The 21822-nt window shown below is 33.2% G+C and overlaps 1 protein-coding gene across 2 annotated transcripts in view; it reads right to left on the bottom strand.

Moving 5' to 3' along the window:
• Positions 1–20362, bottom strand: part of LOC140452463 (latrophilin Cirl-like) — a 931875-nt gene extending 911513 nt beyond the window's left edge. For both annotated transcript variants that reach the window (XM_072546736.1, XM_072546737.1), the window contains exon 1: positions 20000–20362. The gene's annotated coding sequence lies outside the window, so the exon portion shown is untranslated. The remainder of the gene's footprint in view (positions 1–19999) is intronic.
• Between the last annotated feature and the right edge of the window lie 1460 nt (positions 20363–21822).

Below are 21822 nucleotides of genomic sequence, written 5' to 3'. Positions count from 1 at the left end.
AACTTACGTTTCGCCGATGATATACTTATAATAGCTGAAGATCTAGGTATGGCAAGAGAGATGGTACAGGAACTCGTTGTGGCTACAGAAAGTGTAGGTTTAAATATAAATATCTCGAAAACAAAAATCATGACCAATTTGGTACCCAACCAGAACATCAGTATTGGTGGGAAAGAAATAGAACTCGTAGATAGATATAAATACCTGGGACATGAAATTATGATTGGCAGGGATAACCAGACTCATGAACTGAAGAGAAGAATCGGCCTTGGGTGGGCAGCATTTGGAAAACTGAGAGAAACCTTTAAAAGTGAGCTGCCCACATGCCTAAAGAGAAAGGTATTTGATCAGTGCGTCCTCCCAGTCTTGACGTACGGAGCAGAAACACTTACCTTAACAAAAGCAGCAGCTACCAAACTGAGAGTCACGCAGAGAAGAATGGAGCGGTCCATGTTAGGAATAACTCTGCGAGACAGAATAACCAACGAAGACGTCAGGAGAAGAACCGGAGTGACTGACATCATCGAGAAGATAGCCAGACTAAAATGGAGATGGGCAGGACACATAGCCAGAATGACAGATGGGCGATGGACAAAGAGGTTATTGGAATGGAGGCCAAGGGAAGACAAGAGAAGCGTCGGTCGACCACCTACAAGATGGACTGACGATTTAAGAAAACTCAATAAAAACTGGATGAGAGCGGCGCAAGATAGACGGGATTGGAAACATGAGGAAGAGGCCTATGTGCAGCAGTGGACTCTTGAGGCTGGATGATGATGATGACGTCATGATTATTAGTATACACTGATCGATTGCTTTTTTTCTTCAGGTGTAGTGGCATCCTGGATTTGAATATAATTGCATTTTTACCAAAAGATGTCCAAGCCAGTTTCAATTTTCTGTTGATTTCTGGGAGTAAGGATCCACAGCTGCTTTACCGCTTTTCATTTTTTTAATTGTCGATTCTACTTCTTCCAAAAGGACTTCTGGTACATCTTCTTGGTTACTGATTGCTTCTTTAAGTGGCACTTGAGAAAGTCACTCTGTTGAAACAGCTGTAGTGATAAGATATTATAATAAATTTTGTAGAAGATTTGAAAACAAAACTTTTCACTGTTTTATCCTTTTTTATGTTTAAAACATTTTGCCGTTTCATCAGGTAGCTCAGTCCTATGTCGGTCAATCGACAGATATAGCTGTGCGATGATGATTAAGTATGTGAACAATGAAATAATTTTTTTAGAAATGTTTTTGTCTATTTTCTGTTAAACCATGTAGTCACGGGTTTTCCACGTTTTTCTCGGTCTTAAATAGAGTTTTGATGAGGAAATTCTCGGTTTCAGTGAAAAAATCCCAAGTCGTGAGGAATAGCTTATCTCTAGCCCTCTAACAAAGAAAAAGATGATAAATTTATGATTGATTTGTCGGCATTTTAGCGGAGTTGTTTCATCCTCCTTAATAACTATTAATAATAATTAGAAAGTAAAACTTCACCTAGTAACTCAATTAATATTAATACAGCTACTTTGTGGGCACTTAGAGCCCTAGTCTTGACGAACACAACAAACTTGGCTCAAATGCAGGGCTGGACTTAAAACACAACAAATCTAAATATCTAATTTAGATTTTTCAGTATACAATGGAAAATGTTTAGAAGGATGTTACTATTATTATGATTAATTTTTTCTTAATGGGCCTAGGAGGATTAGTTGTTAAGAAGTTATAGATAGTTTAAATCATACAACACAAACTACTTACATATTTCTAAGAACAAAATAATTCTTATAAATTACAACATTAAAAATTATTTTATTTTATGCTGACATCACATGACTTTTTTTTCTTCTGTTATGTGCTTTTTTTTAAATATTCTACCTTAATATAATTTTTAAGTCTTTCTGTAATGTTCTTACTCCATCTTTTTCGTTGACTTCCTTTTTACTTTTGCTGCAGTTTCCAGACTAAATTTGTCATTCTTTCACATCCCTTTCTTTCTATATGTTCTAACCAACCTACTCCTAGTAATTTTAGTTATTCTCTTATGCTATTTTTACTTCGTATTATATAAAATTTCTATTTAGTCCTTAATTATTTTCCGCCTACTGCTAGATTAATTCCTCCTTAAAATGTGTCATCCATTTGAAATATGGTGTTGCAGAAGGATGCTTAGAATAGCATGGCTACAGAAGAAAACGAATACGGAAGGATTGCGAGAAATGGGCAAAGAATACGAAATAATAAATACAATAAAAATAAGAAAGTTACAATATCTGGGACACGTAATAAGGGGAAAGCGATGTGAGATGCTAAGATTATAAAACAGGGAAAGGTAAGAGGAGGAAGGAGTATAGAAAGAAGAAGAGTTTCATGGTTGAAAAATTTAAGGAAGTGGTTTAGATGGAGTTCAATGGAACCCTTCAGAGCAGCAATAGCTAGAGTAAAGATAGTGATGATGATATCCAATCTCCGATTGGTAAAAGGCACTTTAAGTAGAAAAAAACTGGTCTTAACATTTTAAGTTTCCATCTTTTAAACAGTTGCGTTATTTACAGAAATATTAAATAAATAAGAGGTACCATCAGTCTGGAAAATTGGTCTTAAAGTGCCAATCCTTAAGAAAGGGGGGGGGGAACTGTATAAAAGATTATGCAGAAAGTATTATAGGCGACTACGAAGAGGCAAGTGAGATCCACAATAAAATGAAATTTTAACCTAAAGCAGACATACGAATACATTCCGAATTCCGAAGGACTTATAGTAGGAAGGACTTATGATACTTGAAGTAGATCCATGATATATAGGATATTAAGTGAATTGGTTCTGCTGGGTGAAATCACGGACACAAAAAAGGTGGTACAGTAGGCGGTACTGTAGAATAGCACGAACCTTCATACTTTGTTTCTGTATTTTTAAATAAAAAAATATATGAAACATTTCAAAAATCAAAATAGGTCAGTTTTAATATTTTTTTAGTTAAATTAATAGGTACCTTAATTAATTTTATAAAGTATCTTGTTTCAATAACTACAGCACACTGCACACATAATTCGTAAAAAAAGATTTATAAAAGAAGCAAAAAATCAAATTGAAATAAAATTTTATTTAAAGGTTTTTAAAAACGAAAGTATTTATTACGATGGAACGAAACTAACACAAAAGAACAAGTATCAAAGGTAGATAGTTACAAAAGATGCTCGATGTGATAATCATTAGTCTCTATACATAAATTTGCCCTTTTGCTTAGAGAACGCCGAATTCTTGCAAAAACTCCAAAGTTATTTGGAAGTTCGTTTCAAGCATCTTGCATCTTTAGCCACAGTTGTACACGATTTTGTATCGGAATCAAATAAACAAATGCTTTTATGTAACCCCAAACACAATAATCGCAAGGATTCAAATCCGGCGACCTTGCTGGCCAAGCAACTGGACCGCCTCTTCCAATCCAGTGGTCTTCGTAGTTACTATCAAGAAAGTCTTGTACATTCCTGCTAAAATGATTCGGAGAGCCGTCATGTAGAAACCATACGTTTTGTCGAATATCTAAAGAATCCTACAAATCCGGTAAAATATTTTGCAGACAATGTAAGTAAACAGCTTCATTTAAACGAGCAGGCAATTCCACAGGTTCCAAGTCTATAATCGCCAACTACTTCTATCCAGACGTTTATGCAAAACCTATGCTGATGCTTAAATTCTTGAACAAGGTGAAGATTGTCACTGCAATATGTATTAAAAATTTCATTTTTTGTGAATGTAGCTTCGTCGAAAAACAAAATGTATCTGAAAAATCTTCGTTGCGAATTCTTAACGAGCAGAAAAATCCCCTTGTAGCAGTACTCGTACCCTTGTAAAATAAAAAGCATATAAATGTTCGTTGTGTAAGATATTTTCTACGGAAGATTTTGAAATTGTGGGATACATGGCAGATAGTCTCCGAATGCTAATTTCTGGATTTTCCTCAAATTCCATTAAAATAACATCTTCATGTGCTGCTGTTACATCATTATATCGCCCTGTTTCATTATTTTTTGGGACCACTGAACCTGTTTCTCTTAATCGTCGATGAAGAGCTGTAAATGTTGAGTGAGTGGGATGCTCACGATTGGGAAATTTTTTAGCGATTCTACGTTGTGCTGCTCGAGCGTTACACCTCATTTCCCATAAATTAAATGCATACAACAGCTTATTCCTCATTAGTAAAAACCATTTTTGTAGAATTAGAATTGTAGTATTTGAATACCACAAATTAAAACACTAGAAAATAAGTTTCGCGACCTGACAACAATTTGACAATGAAAAATGTAATTTATACTTCTGTTTACAGTTCAAAGTCAACTAGCGCAAAAAGTATTAATTTAACTTTCATGACGAAAAAATGAAAAAATTTCAAATCGATTTTTCTAGAAAACGGTGTATCCTACCGACTTAAAGTAACAGTACCTTTAAATTACCGACAAAAAATGTATGCATTGAAATAACCGTTGACCTACCCAAAACGGACGCCTATAACCGGTACCAGAAATTCGCAATTGATGAAATCGATTCAACTCTGGAGGATAAATAAGCGTACCAGTTTTTGTTTTTCTAAATAGAAGCGTTCTGGGGGTATTTAAAAAAAACTAAATACAAGGCGACATCGTAAAAGAGCTCTAGCTCCCTTAGGAAGCATTTTCGGACTAGATGAATTGGGTTAAGTTGTCTTAAAATTATCTGAGGAATCTCCGGTCTTCGTTTGTCAGGAATAATTTCTGGAGACCCTGTATATATATATATATATATATATATATATATACTTAAAATAAAGTATGGCCACCACGTTGGTTTATCACAGCTCTACATCTATTGTTCATGCTCCGAATCACATGTCTGCTTGAGGTAGTTGTGTCCATTGTTCTCTCAGAAGCTCTTTTAATTGAAACTCATTGTAGATATTGCCCATATGTGGAGTAATTCTTCGTTGGAGCATGTCCCATACATGCACAATGGGATTCAAGTCCGGTGATTGTGCTGGCCACGGCAATACATCAAGACCCTCGTTATCCAATCAGTTTGTTACATGTGGTAGAGCGTTTTTCGAAATTTTCTCCAACAGCAGCAGCAAACGGGCGCCCAACAGGTTCAAGAATAGTGTCCAAATATTGCTGACTTTTGAGAAAGCCACGTGGAAAAATGAGGCCAGTTCTTCCGTCAATCATGATTCCGCCCCATATCATTAATGTACCACCTCTGTATGCATACACTTCATGAAGATGTCGTAATCGTTCTCTATTTCCAGGTCGTCTCCAAACTCTTGTCCGACGAGAATCTGGATGAAATCCATATCTAGACTCATCACTTAACAAAACTCTAGCTCAGTCATTGTCAGTCCAATTCTAAAACTCTTGACACCACGTTAATCTTGCAGCGCGATTGCCTCTAGATAGGGGTGAATATCTCAGTGGAGACGATTCCTCACAGTACTGCTGCTAATTGTTACATTATGTGCAAGCTGTAATTCATTAACCAGATCGGGTGCTGTGATTGTTGGCTGCCTTCTGGCATTTAAAATTAAATATCGGTCTTGAGCGACGGTTGTAGAGCGACCACGTCCTAGATGTTGCTCGGCTGGACTCCCAGGTGTCTCTAAACCGACGCCACAAACGACTTACGGTGCTTTGGGAGACACCCAGGTGGTCAGCATCTTGAGATTGTCGCATACCAGCCTGAACAGCTCTATTCATCTCGTCCAACGTTAAATGTTGTCGTTGCGTGGTAAAAAGACATTATCTTTAACTAAACTGTTAAGTAAGAATGGTATAAAGTGGCTAAAATTAAAAATAAACAAAACATAAAAATGTCGATTTTTTTGTCCCTTATAAAAAACATTCTAAAACACGTATTGCTATCAGTTTTACAATTTTTTTTTTTTTTTTGATAAGAAGTGAGTGTCTGTATCAACAATTATAGTAGAGGCAAAATTCCTGTCATTGGTATTGTCAAATTATTAAAATATCCTTAGACTTTTGCGTTGTATATATATATATATATATATATATATATATATATATATATATATATATATATATATGTATAAACAAACTACAGTTACTTCAAATTTATATCGTAAAAACAAAAAATAGAGAGAGAGTTCAGGGGACCCTAAAAATAATTTCGCTATTTTTTATCCTTTAATATTCTTATGTACTACAGAAATTCAAAATGCTAGTATATAGCGTTTGTTTTAATATGTTTCGAAATTTGATAATTTAATAATTGAAAGGATTACTCTAAATAAATAATGCAGGTTAGTTACTTTTCTATTTTACACACACCGCGACAATCGTTTTAAAAACGATTTATTGGAGTCATTAAAAAACTCACTAGCAATAAACATTATATTAAAGGGTTAGGCAATTCTGATTCAAATTTCAGATAAACACGTAAAACCATTGAGTGACCATTGAAATCGGGGTTAGAACAATGAACATTAAAAAGAAACCCAGCATTTTTTATTAGCTGTAAACAGGAAGTGAGGTTATATAATAAGTGAACATACTGCCTAGACGGTAACAGACGAGCGGTGAATCACCTGTCTACTTCCATTACTAGATTTTTTGTGGAGCATTAAGATAGCTGAAGTTAGGTAATAATACCCTTAAGTATATTAACGGACCTAGGAAGGTTATTCCACCAAAAAGAAATAAATTAATATTTGACTGCAAACATTCGTAGACAAATTGAGCGAAATATAAGACTTTAAAACTGAAATATTTTGGTCATATGATGAGATATTCTCAGAATTATAAATTTCTTATATCTTATAATTTACTGATATATTGCTGAAAGAAAGGATCCACCGTCGGAGAGCAAGGTATTACAACAAAATGTCTATTTACTTAAGTATTTGGTGAAGCAGTTCTTACTAAACAAAATATTTTGCAGACTCATCTATAGGGTGCTAAACGTGAGAGGTCTGAATCTGAACAGAACTGATCCAAATCAGAGATGAGTACTCTGCTATAGAGAAATACAAAGTCAGGGCTGAGGTTCTTGTGCAGTTCTCTAAGAGTTCCCTCGCCATGGTATGTTAAACTTTAGTTGCTCAGATGGTAATCGGTAATTGAGATGCTTCTACTTCTTTGAAACACCTCTGGTAATCAGTCAATGCCGGATTATCAGGATAAACAAAAAGTTTGATTCCATAATCTTAGGTAAATCTTATAAAGAAGAATTTTGAGTACATGACTTTGAGGTCGATCATTTTATTCACTTCTCCAGACTCTTCAGACTAGGGATGGGAAAAACCTACCGGTTTTAACCGAAAACCGGTTTTTTTACTTCGCAATAACCGGTTTTATCGGTTGTTTTTTTGTCCCGGTTATAACCGGTTTTTATTTTTAAAGTAAAAACCAGTTATTAGGTTTTTACGGTAATTAGGATTAGGTTAGATATTATTTTGGATCCCAATCATAATTATTATTCTCAAGTAATTATTCCAAACAAAACCATAATTCAAATTTTATTTTATTTTATAAATTCAGAAGTAAACTGAAAGTGCAAACTTGTAACCTGTTGGATTAAAACCAACCTCCTTTTACCTTTTACCCCCCAAATAAAAAATGTCATCTCTTGTCTGATCAATCAAAGACAACATTCCAAATAAACAACACGCAGTTTATGAAATTCCTTGTGCAGACTGCCCCCGATTTCATATAGGCCAAAAAAATTGTAAAATCCAAAATATGATTAGGGATAGTTCTATTGAATTCCCATCCTTTTTCAAGCAGCTGTCTTAGAGTAAAGATCTGATCTATGGTCGATCTATGTTTTCTGAAGCCGGCTTGGTATTCCCCCATGAAATAATACACACAATACACACAATAAATGATAGCTTCAAATTATTGACTATTATTGATGGAACTGTTTGTAATTATTGTATTCGTAAAAACTAATTGTAATTTTATGGTCAACTAGGAAAAAACTAGTTTTTCGAAAAAGTGATAAGAGGCAAAAAAGTTTTAAAAATAATGTGTTAAACTAATGATGCCACAAAATTCATTTGATTTGAACCTACTCAAAAGTTTGGGGGGATTTAGGGCTGCACACCCCCTTAAAATTTTTCTGTGGGCTTAGATTTTGTTGTTTCTTTTGTATGAAAAATGCTTTCAGAACAAGAAAGTAACGTGTCCATTTTTATTAGAAAATGTCAAGTAGTTTAAGATAATGTAAAAAAACAATTTTTATTTTGTAACTTCAAAGGGCTGTAACTTTTTTTGTGTACACTTTTGTACTAAGGTAAGTTGGATTCAATCAATTTATTTTTGTCCCCGGAATGCGTGATTTAATTTAGGATATACCTTTTTAAAACACCCTGTATAAATATGTCATTTACAAAATGAAATGATGTCATGTTGTATACGGACTCCCCTCATAGAAAAAATGGATTCTTCCAACTATGTATTTCGTGTAGCTAATTAAATGAAATGTTTACATGTTTTATAATGGACCCCCACTTTTTATAATAAATTAACTCTTCTAACTATTATGTGTCGCGACGATCTGATTTTTGTGTTCTGTGTCGAAGATCTGCATTTTGCTATACCTAGAAAAAAATTAATAAAACGCCAGTATAAAAGATTCGTTTAAAAAATCTTCCGATGACGACTTTTATTTAATTCCCGTCGAGATAAACGAAAAAAAAATGGAAACATCACAGAAAAAAATTTAAAACAATATTATTCAAATCTGTTGAAATTTTCTTAATTGAATATATTTTGAAATATTCAATAACATAAAAACGACACATTTTATCAATATTTAAAAATGAAAATAGACTTTATTCCTTTATATTGGCGTGTATTTACATTACTTTAATAATCGCATAAAATAACAATGAAACAATGAATTTCCCTTTTTTTAAATTTTATAAAAACAAACATTCATCGTATTTTGCATTTATTAAAATATTAAAACATTTCAATAAATTTCATATAAATATTATTCATTTTATTAATATTCCCATTGGTAGTTTTTTATATTGGATTTAGACAACCACCCTCCTATTGACTGTGTTGTCTACCTCAGCGATTCATTACGTTATTCGAAATAAATAAATACAAACTTCTGATGAATTACGGAGAAGAATATATCCAATAAAAACAAAATTTACTATTTTACCATGGTCTATAAATGTCTTCCCTAATTTATTAGCCACTAAGGGGTCAGGCAGGGGCTACTTTCAAATCTTACATGGAAAATCCCATTTTTGGTTTAAAAACCCTATTTGGAAAACCCGAATGAGACTCCATGGAGGTGCGGCGGGGGGAGTCTTTGAAATCTTAAATTGAAACCCTAATTTTTATGCAGATTCAGATTTTTCGTGAAAAATTAACTGAACTTTTAGAACTGAATAACTGAATTTTTTTTTTTTTTTTCGATATGGACCTGAATATAGTTTTTTACGTAGAATCCGAATCTGAAATTAGAAGTGTGATTTTCTATTTAAGATTTCAAAGTTGCCCTAAGCCCCAAGCCCCACGCCCTGTGTGTGGGGGTGGGGGTTTTGAGTGGTAGAAATGTAAATTTCGCGACATATTCGTCCTTCCCTCTTCTTTTAATACACCCTATATAACAGAATTAGCCAAATAATACTCCAACATATACCTGTGGAACAAGCAGGATTTCGACCAAACCACAGCTGTACAGACCAAGTCCTAGCACTAACTAGCTATATAGATACGGGCTTTCAAAAACATGGAAGATAAAGGGTAATATATAAATTAATGCGAGCCATTCCATGCAGAAAGATCACTGATGTAATCAATGTTATGCTATGCAATAGATGCTTCCAAGTGATCATGAACGATAAGAATAGTACCCAAATGAAACTAAACAATGACCTTCCGGAAGGATATGTGCTGCCTTCCTAGTCTTTAGTTTTTATATAGCAGACATGCCCGAAACCACAGCGAAGAAGTTTGGATATGCAGACGACTGGGCGCTTGCTAAGAGCAATAAAGAATTGGAGACTACTGAGCAAATATTAACAAATGACTTGGTTACACTAGGAAGATTCCTATCTAGTATCTATTGGAAGATATTTCCGCTGCTGAAGATTGCAACCCCATGCCGTAAAGACCGAAGTATCATGTAAACTACAGACTGGCCAACTACCAATTAAAAATCCACTTTGAAAGCAGACTCCTCTTCAGCCACACTAAATACCCAATATATTGAAAAAAAAACCGACCTTTGACGAGAAGAATGGGAGAAGAAGGCACCGCCTTCCTCCCGGAATATTCCGTGTATTAGAAGCAATCCAGAGGGTTTCGACCAACCAAGACGAATCTGATCCACACTGAACAGAATAAGAACAAACTGGAGCGCGTGTTCCGATTCACTTTTATCCTCTCCAAATTTCTATTCCGGTGCTGTGTGGGTTAAACATCTAGTGAAGGAATGCTCGATCAGATTCAATTCAAATCAAAGAGTCAATTGAATTGCCAACTAAATATTTGTTTATAAAAATTAATTATTATTATTTACTGTTTGTAATGTATTGTCCTTTTTGTTTATACATCCTTTTTGTATATCGATTTCAAACAGGCGTTTGATGGAGTAGATCGACAAAAGATGTTAAAGCAACTATCTATGTTAGGGATACCCAATAAGTTGGTTAAACTTATACGAATGACTCTGGAGGGTTCCAAAGCTATGGTGAGAATAGATGGAGATATGACGCAGGCCTTTGATATTGAAAATGGAGTTAGACAAGGGGATGCCTTATCAACAACACTTTTTAATCTAACTTTAGAAGCTGTTGTTGGAAAACTGGATATAAACGGCTGTATTAATACAAGATCTATGAAAATATGCGCATATGCGGATGATGTTGCCATAATAAGCCGCAACAAAAGCGTATTAAGCGAAAAAGTTATATAACTGAAACTAGAAGCTGCTACGTTTGGTCTATATATAAATGAAAGCAAAACAAAATATATGGAGTGCACAAAATCGAATGAACATGAGAATCTGAAGGTAGACAACCATACCTACAAATATGCCTCCACTTTTCCCTACCTAGGCTCAATAATAAATGACAACAACATCAGTCAAGAAATACAAGCACGGATTCTTAGCGATAATAAGTGCTTTTATGCATACAAAGACTTAATAAAAAGTAAGTTACTGAATCGTGAGTCTAAGCTGAGAATCTACAAAACAGTAATTAGACCAGTGGTCACATATGGATGTGAAACGTGGACCCTCTCAAACACTGATGAAAATCAACTTAGAATATTTGAGCGCAAAATACTAAGGAAGATATTTGGACCAACCCAATGCAGCGATAGTTCGTGGAGAATTAAAATGAACCACGAGCTGGATGAACTAATGCAGAGCGCAGATATTGTCAGATTTGTAAAATCACAAAGACTAAACTGGCTTGGTCACCTAGAAAGAATGCCAGATAATCGAGCTGTAAAAGTAGTCCAGAGATGGAAGCCCCAAGGAAACAGAACAAGAGGAAGGCCCCGTAAAAGATGGATAGACGACGTAGAGAGGGATCTTAAAACCATGAACATCAGGCAGTGGCGAAGGAAAGTATCCGACAGGGCAGAATGGAAGAACATTGTTAAGCAGGCCAAGACTCACAAAGGGTTGTAGCGCCATTAGAAGAAGAAGAAGAAGAGGTAGGAAAATGTAGAATTGTAGATATTTAATATCAAAAAATATGTTTATGTTTAAAATATATATAGGTAAAAGGTATATAGTCTACTATTGTCCTAGTATTATTAAAATAGCTATATAGTTAATTTGATATACAGGGTTGGTCGAAACTTGGAATGAGTATTTTCTGAGTTTTCTTAAATGGAATACCCTGTATTTTAGTATCGTAATGAAATGTTATTTTATGATACTTTATTGTTTCTTAAGCATTCCCTATAACTAACTGCTTTAATTTGTAAATTATTCGTGATTTTTTGTGCCAAACATTAATTGCTACAAAAATTAGGTGAAATTTAATCAGGTGGGCCGTGAAAATATTTAATCAAAAATAATTTTTCGAAAAAAAAACTACATAATAATCTAGAGTGATCCTTAATTTGTTAATAGGATGAGATATCAAAATACCTAAGTAGGTAAGATTGTTGGTGTGAAAAATATTAATACAAACACAATATTTTACCTAGTTGGCTATGATTTTAGCACTAAACGTAATTACACTGTCTTTATAGTTCCTGTTGGTTTGTTACTATTACTAACATTATTTTTTTAAGGAGCAATGTATTAATATGGCTTTTGTGCCAGGAGGGTATAATAAAAATGTGCAACTAACAATAAGAATAATTTATCATCAGCAATTCCCAGATAGACGACAACCAAGAAGAGAAGCTTTTCAAAGTTGACAGAACAGTTTCAAAGGACTGGACACGTAAACTACGAAAAATCTGATTTAACAAAAACTACTGTAAATGAAGAAAGAAAATGAATTAAATGTAATCCTTCCTGTACAGGAACAAAGTCAGAATTATGCATATTTCTTGGAATACCTTTTATTTGGAGATGGCGCTGCTTTCCACAAGAATGGTATTGTAAACAGACATAATTTCCTCTATTACTCAACTTATAATTTACACATTTTCACCGACAGTAAAACAACATGATCATTAAATGTTTGGGCTGGAATTTCTGAAAATTTTATGGAAAATGTATCTACATTTTTTGGACAACGAATTCCCGAATTATTTTAAGTAGTACCGTTGAACATACGTAAGAGAATGTGGATATGAAAGGAAAGGAGCGAGAAGGTGGCCTCCACGATCTCCAGAGCTAAACAAGCTAGATTTATTATCTGCGGCTAAATAAAATATAACGTGTATAAAACACCAGCTACAACTAAAGAAGATATAAATGAGAGAATTAGCAATGAATGTATAAGATTAAACAGAAATGTATTAAGTAGTGCCTTCTTTTGACGATGCTTGTAATTTATGTATTAACGTGGCGGAGACCATTTTAAACATTTATTATTTATTTTAACGATTTGTTTGTTATTTTTGTTACGTAAATATTTTGTTTTACATTTTATTTTACATATTAATTTGTATATTAAACGTCACTTCATTTTTAACTACTTAGGTATAAAATCACGAATAACTCACAAAGTAAATCACTTAGGTATAGGGAATGCTTAAGAAATAATGAACTACCATAAAATAATATTTCATTACAAGACTAAAATACATGGTGTTCTATCTATGAAAACTTCGACCAACCTTGTATACAAAAATTAAATATTTCGCTATTTTACTCATTTTAGATAATAGTAGACTATATTAAAAATCTTTTGAACATAAATATATTTTTTAATGTCAAATCTATAATTCTATAGGTTGTTAAAAAAACCTAATTATCTTTTAAACTACCTCGTATAACACTGCCAAACGTTACATTGAAAAAACGAGAACATTGGAAAGACTTCAAAAATGTAAAAAATATACAGGGTTTTCCCTGTATATTTGTGTGGTGTGGCAGGTGTGGCCCTGTAGATTTAAAAGTACTTTTAAAGTATGGTCCCATCTATGCTGCAACTATGACCTAAATTATTTTTAATAAAATGTATATAGTGTTAAATAAGTACTGACAACAACAACAGTTGCTTTCATCAGGTCCTCGTAGACACGTAACCAAATCTACTGGTAACTTTAACATCATAGAATTTATCACCATATAATGTAAACCAAATTTATAAAACAATTTATAACGTGTTTTTACCCACATATTTAGTGGCTCAATACATGTATACCCACCTAGTACACTGATGATGGAATATGGATTCCGAAAACGTTTTGTGATATAGCCCGATTGGGTTTTTTAAATTATATACCTTTTATAAAGGATTTTTAATAAAAATTTTTATAACATGAATAGTTTCTGATATATAACCGAGAGATCGACTTATTGGACCACCTGGTACATATAAAAACAATACTTTTGCCGATACCATATGAATGATATCCGTAAACTGGAAACTATGAATTTTGTGGTCACGAAAAGGAAACATAATGTTTTGTAACTTCTATAGAGGCCTCACTCTGCTCAAGATGTATATTATATACTATACATAATCGCAAATAATGTAGGGTGCAGTGCAGTTTTTGATCTAATCAACCAAATCTCTAGAGTGAAACAAATTCGTGAGAAAACCCTAGAGTTAGTATACGTACCACTATTCGTGGATTTGAAAGCTGTATATGACCCAATAAATAGACAAAAACTATTCCAGGTCATACTGAAATTTCAAAATCTATTTCAGCTTGTTCAACTAACGAAAATAACATTCACAAATACAGATGGCAGAGTCGTCAATCTTACTGGTAGTAATTGGATCAACAGTAACATACGAATATGAAACCTGGATAAATTAGATCTGAAATATAAAAGATAGTGGAATTAATTTATGACCCATTTTTTTACTGCACCCTTATATATTTAGACCACTTTATCATCCGTCATGAAACGACAGTTTCAAAATTAACTCTAAAACGCACAATTACTATTTATAAACAAAAAAACAGTTTTAAAATATATTGTAACCATGACAGTTTGTGGTTTCACGTAAATAATATCCTGGCATATAGCCAAATTCTTTTAATTCTTGTAATATTTGATTATTGAGCATTCCGGCATAACGTACACATAAAACAAAAATAAAGGTAATAAAATCAAAGCATGAGATCACTGTTATTCAGGAAATAACTTAAAACGAGTCTGTTGGATAAGATAAAAGCTTTTTACAGAGAAATGCTCTAAGATTGTACTTGGGCAATTTATAGTGTCTAAGAGTACAAACAATTTATGAAATTTTCCTATAATAGTATAATAGTAGTAAACTTAATTATTTGTCTAAGTTACTTGTGATTTTTTTAAATTTTACTAACAATAATCTAAAAACTCTAAATAACAAAAGTCGGCAATAAATACAGCAGACAAAAGAGAAAAGGGAATCATGTCTGTAAAGTGAGCATAATCATTTTATAAGGCCGAATTCAGCCTATATACACTATATAATATATATATATATATATATATATATATATATATATATATATATATATATATATATATATATATTGTTATGCTATTTAAATTGTACTATTTACCTTTGATCGTGGATTCAAAATATTTTCCAATTTGCATCCTAATTGGGATAGGTAATATGACCTGAATAAAATACATAGAATTTCAACTGAACTATATGTGAGATGTCCTTTATTTTAATGAAATTTTATATAACAATCAATCCTGTAATATTTGCAATATACTAACTTTAAATATATGAGAAGTTGTTTTCTATCATGGACCCAAATGTTATTTTACATTTATTTTTAATATGTGTTATAACTAAGCTCTTTTTATAATTCCTTTTTTTTTTAAATGATCGCAAAATTAACTGTCTCTATTATTTATTCAATTTATTTAATTAATAAATGAAAACCACACTCCTGCTCTAATGAAAATTGACTGACCTTTCTTTCTCTGCCGTTGCAATTCTATGGCCACGCCACAAAAAAAATCCTTTCTCTGCTTCTGCTCCTATTGTGGTCCAGATGACGTACACCTTTCTCCTATCTGTCCTTATATCTGCAACCCAACAACTCGTGTTAGTCTATGCAGCCTCCTTTTGAGCCAATCTCCGCGCCTGTTTATAACTCCAAATGTTTCCAGCTTCGTCTGATATTAATATTCTTATACCCTTTGGTTTTTCTATCTCTCTGTACCCCGTTCCTCACACTGGTCAGCTTTTACACAGCAAATAAAAAGACCCGGTAAATTACGTCTTCGGGACTTCAAACAAACACAAATCACAAAGCTCCTTCCTTCTTGGACGACGAAAACTGACTAACTAACTTTTTTCCTCTCTCCTATCTCATAGCCAAAACCACCACCTCCTTGCATTCAAAAATTGACCAATAAAAATCATCCACCTCTGTGACGTATATCGTTACCAACCAACTCTATCTATAAAACGTCATTCGGGCAATTCCAGAAAACAACATTCTTTAATTATTCTAACTAAATCTATCTGCTTTACAAATATTTCTTACTAATAGCTACAAACGATACCTGTTTCTCAATTCAATGTCTTTTGTTAATAAACTTTTACCGATATAATCTTTCGGGGAGAAAAACCACCGCAAATCCCGGTCTATTGTTTAAACACTTTCTATATACACTTTTATTCCGGGTAAATCCATTCCACAATAACCGACTTATTTAAATTTCTTATCGATAATATTTGAAAGTCTTGTCTCTGAGGCCTAATGAACAATTCTTCGAACAACTTAAAATACATATTTTGTCTTATACAGGATGTTTGAAAATTTATATGCCCGTGTCTTTATGAAATATCAATAATTTTAATTTTTATTTAAGTAATAAAATTTGTATATCGGTTTTTTATTGCTTATGGACATTCAAAAGTACAACAATATATATATATATATATATATATATATATATATATATATATATATATATATAAACACTATAATGTATTGCTAATTTATTACAAAAAGAAAGAAAAAATTGCTGAAGCCGTTTACGGTGAAACTAGCACAGCCATAGCTATATCTCGGCAAGGAAAAGGGGTACAGGGCCCATCTTGGCAGCATATTTTATTATTAGTTAATTGCTGTTGATTGTTCGTTTGAACCAATCTCCAAAAGTTACCCCTTCATCCCCTAGCTAAAACTCACCCCGGAACACCGAGATATCGGCTAAAAAGCGAACCGCAAAGAACTGATTGCTAATTTATTGCCGAATTTTTGCGCCAAGAAACAATTTATTGCTGCAACCTTTGCCGAGAGACAATGATTATGCTAACTTTACTGTAAATCTAGAGTAGCCATAGCTATATCTCGGTATTGAATAAGGCTACAAAGCCCATCTTGGCTACATATTTGATTGCTAATTAATTGCTATTGATTGGTACATTGACCAATCCTCAAAAACTACCCCCATCATCCCCTACCGCAAAACTCATCCTTGTAAAAATCGAGTTTCGTTTTGTGTCTGCTGGTACAATGATTTATTTTTGGCCTTATATACTCTTCTTTTGTTCATCAAGTTCAGTATTTCGTCCGTCATCCAACCTTTTTTCTTTTCTTTGGTTTTGCGTAGATACTTTTTTGAAGATTCTATTAAGTCAGCCTTTATTTTTTCCCAGTTTTTGTTGATGTTTTCTTCATTGCATTCCCCTTCAATCTGTACGGTGTTTAGACGTTCATTTATTTTTTCTTTGATATTTTCTCTAATTTCTGGATCTCTTAGTGCATTTATATCAGTTCTTTCTTCTTTTGCTGTCTTCTCTATTCTTTTTATTTTAATTTTCATATGTGCTACTAAGAGATTATGGTTAGATGCTATATCTGCTCCAGGTTGTGTTTTGACTACAGTAATACTATTCCGATATCTTTCTTTGAGAGAGATATCTTCTTTGATCTAATCCAAAATTTCCCACTTCGTTGCTTGTGCTACCCTTTCCAATTTTGGCGTTCAGGTCACCCATTATTAATATTGAAAATATACATACATAAACAACCAATTGAAAGAGTGAGAAAGTTTAATTATTTAGGTACTCGTTTTAATGATCAAAATGACAGTTCTCTTTATCAAATCAAATTTTCGCTCTAAAGGAACTCCAATCTAACTGCTACGAATATAAAATTGGTGTATACACACTTCGTTGATTTTCAATAGGCCTACGATAGAGTAAATAGAAACCAATTATCAGAAGTAATGAAAAAATTGTGACTGTCAAAGAAAATTGTAAAAATGGCAATGGAAATAACGGTAAATAGGCCTAGGATAGAGTAAATAGACAACAACTACATATATGAAGTAATGAAAAATTGGGACTGCCAAAGAAAATGGTAAAAATGGCTATGGAAATAACGCTAAATGAAGTTGTTTGGAAAGGTCACAAATCAAAACATTTTGAAACCGAAGTTGATCGATAGGATATTAGGAGAATACGACGGACTGCGTCAGAACCATTGCCAACTATGTTGTTCAACCTAGTACTGGAGCCAATAATCAGAAAAAGCAAGATAAACTCAGAGAAAACAATATTTATAAATGGGCATAGCCTTTACAAATAGCAAAACGACAGGTAAAAAAGAATTAACAAAAATATTAACGCATATAATAAAAGAAGCAAAAACATTTATAAAAAAATCAAGAGAAGACAAAATATATGAAAATGTTGAAAACAGAAAACAAACGAGAAATTAGAGTTCAAATGTTCAAAATTACCTATAGTTTACATAATTATCTAGGTGTGAGAATAAATGAAAAAGGTTACGAAGTACCCGAAATTAAAACGAAAATAGCAAAAGGAAACAAGAAGTATGGAGCATTAAGAACGTTAATAAAATCTAAATACATATCAAGAAAGACAAAAATGATGATTGGATATGTGGGTACTAAAAATATCAAAAACAGACCTTTTAGAGAGATGGGAAGGAAAAATTCTTAGAGCAATAATATCTAGGTTTGAAAACAGAAGGATTGTGGAGAACAAGAACTAAGAAAGATCCGGAAGACCTATGCAACGAGTCAAAAATAACAACAGCAGTTAAAACTCAAATAATACGGTTTCTCGTACATATTGAAAGACTAGACTACGAACAAGCTGAATTTCAATTTTGTGGCTCAAAACAAAATCAAAAAAGTTTACAACTTTTAACTCGATTAACTTTTCTCACGATTTTTCTAATGGGCAACAAATTTGTTGTTATTGTTAAAGTGCCAGTGATGCACATGTCAAAAATATTTGCAGTTGATTGTATTATTACTTAAGGACATGAAGGATCGAAAATTTATTGAGAAAAAATATCTTGCTGGTATTGAATGTTTGAATTTTGGGGGTTGTCAGCTAATTTATAATATTCGTAATTTATTTTTATATGACAGTGGTTAAATAATAATGCAGAAAATTTCGACAAGGAAAATAATCTTCTAATAAGTTGGTGCCTTTTGGACCTGTTTGCCTTATTGAATCAGATGGAAACTGCTTTTATGTGAAAATAGATGCAAAGAAAATTCCTCATATTGAGAATCAGCGTAGATCAGCGTAATGCATTGCATAACTCAAAAGGTTGTTTTTCCAATTTCCACAAAGCTCACTTGATTCTAGGACTGCACACTGATAAACAGAAGAGTATTCGTTAGGCCTTATCATTCCAGTATTTTATGGGCTACCAACAAAAGATAATTTTTTTAATGAAGAATGAATGCCTGAATGGCTCACAAGTGGTGTCATACTTCTCCATGTGGATTGGAGAGTTTGATATCTAGTTGGACGTATGAAGTAATAAATCTTAGAACGTCCGCCTTACAGTCTCGACTTATCACGGTGTGATTATCATGTTTTTAGTCTATTTAAAACAGTCAGTAAAACGGCTTCGATTTAATTTGAATGCAGAGGTAGAGATTGCTGCTAAGGAATGGTTCCGCAAATAGCCAAAAAATACCTCATCTACAGATTGGTTAAACAATAAGACTTATGTGTTAATGTTTATGTAAAATTCTTTAAAATATTATGAAAAATATCTTTCACCTTCTAAACGTGTTTCCATTGAACACCGTAGTATTAATTATTACAGGTAGCAAGCACATCACGGCATACATGACTCGAAAAAGTAAACAAAATAAAGGGTTATTTTTATGATATGAAGGTCAATGACTTGTTTTGAATTAATTAAAATTATTGAACCACCAGCTACGGTCTAAAAAAATACGTAGACAATACCTCCCAACTAGTTCAATCAAACAAAAATAATCGGGCCAAGTAAAATTTCCGACGGAAGGGATTGTCTAGCACTTTTTGAAACCTCGTTATCAATTGTTTATTATTGAATAAAGTACACATTTGAATGATTACTACAATTGGTACAATAATTCTTGCATGTTTGTATAAGATAGTGTGTACAGTTTGTGATTGTTGTGTACATACCTCAAATTCTTCTGAGATATTTTGAATTAACAAAACACATTTGGTAAATTTAGTTCACAAGACACAGTTAGTTAACACTGTCGACCACAACAAAACCCTTCAAACCAAACATCCGACCCTTTAACCATCACAAGTAATTAAGTTCTGTGTGTGAAGTAATTTTTAAGATTATTTATAAAATAGTTCCGATTAGGGGTAAAATGGGTTATATAGATCACGAAACCGACTGAAAGCAGTTTATTTGTTTATATTTTTAACATAAAACAAGTGACTTTTAATTGATCATTCACGTTGTTTTCAGTTTTCTCCAGAGTGATTTTATTGAATATGCTTCGGAAAGGTGAACGCCGACCGCATCCGAAACTCAATAAACACTGACTGAAATACTGACTAGGCAATAGTCGAGAGACATCTTCTGGCAGCAGTTTGAAGCCGTTGAACTCCTATGGCCACCGAAGGCATCCGAAATCTACCGAGAGTCTGAAAGATTAACATTAGCATGGTTTTCAGAGCAAACCTACAGAGACGAACTTTGCCGATGCTTAATTTTTATATTCCTGCAGTGGCTATGGCCCTTAAAAGCGGAATTTTTCCTAATCGGACCGGCAATTAGCGGGGGAGGTTTTTATCGGAAGATTGCAAAATTTCAGTGGAAAAACTATATTTAATTGATACCAAACGACTATAATAATCAACAGTTTCCAAATCCCTGATCATTTGACTGATTTTTTTTATTAATTTCTTGACTTTGTGGGTTCGTGAAAATTTGAACTATGGGAATATGAGCGAAGACTGTAAAATAAAAATCAGTCAAATAAAAAGGTTTAAAAACTAAATCAAAAACAAAACGCGAAAGAAATTTAACAGTTCTAGTGAACGTTGGTTAGCTAAAAAAAAGAAAAACAACGAATACAGGGGTTACTATTTATATTTCTGGCCTAACAATTAAAAAACAAGTATTTATGGTTGGAAATGGCTTTATTGCTTTTTAAAATATTCTTCATGAAAATCAATACACTTTGCATGCGTTTGAACTAATTTTCAAAGCACTTTTCCACTCAGATTGCGGGATTGCGAAAATATGCGGGAATAAAAAGAAGTTTTCTTCTTCTTCTTAGCCTTCTCTCGTCCATTTTTGGACATATACCTCTCCCAACTCGTTCCATCGATCTCTATCCTGAACAACATACTTCCAATTTGTGCCGGCTATACTTGTTATGTCATTGGGTGCCAAATCAGGACTGTACGTATTGCATGCCTTAAACAAAATTTGCTATAAATATATAACCGATTTAGCTGTCTTAATATTTGCACAAACTCAGAAGTTAGTTCGGTTTTCATTAGTTTATGATCAATTTTAAGCGCTTGCTCTACTGCGAGATATTTGTACATATTATTTTTACCTGTTGCCTCGATTTTTGTCCATCTTGCATATCGAAGCCTCTGGGATGAACCTTTTTCTCTGATTATATTTAGTATACGGCACTTGTCTAGTCCAAAGTGCATACTGATATCATTTGAGAAAGTTTCTACAGTTTTTAGCATCTGATCTAGGTGGTTTCTAGTGGAAGCCATCAATTTCAAAACATCCGTATAAAACAGATGATTAAGTTACGCCACAACAGTCTTGTTCTTTTTAATGCTAAAGCCTGAACCAGTGTAGTTCAGTAGCTGAGATATCGGATTCATCGCTAAACAGAACCACAGTGAACTCAAAGAATCCCCCTAAAAAAAAACCCGGGTTAGTTGGGATATCTTCAGTTTCGATATTGTTTTCATCAGGTATTTGAAGGTGAATTTTCTCTTCCATTCCGTCATTACAT

This window comes from Diabrotica undecimpunctata, chromosome 10 (genome assembly GCF_040954645.1).
Source record: "Diabrotica undecimpunctata isolate CICGRU chromosome 10, icDiaUnde3, whole genome shotgun sequence".
Taxonomy (NCBI): domain Eukaryota; kingdom Metazoa; phylum Arthropoda; class Insecta; order Coleoptera; family Chrysomelidae; genus Diabrotica; species Diabrotica undecimpunctata.
This window is presented reverse-complemented; position numbering and strand designations above follow the sequence as displayed.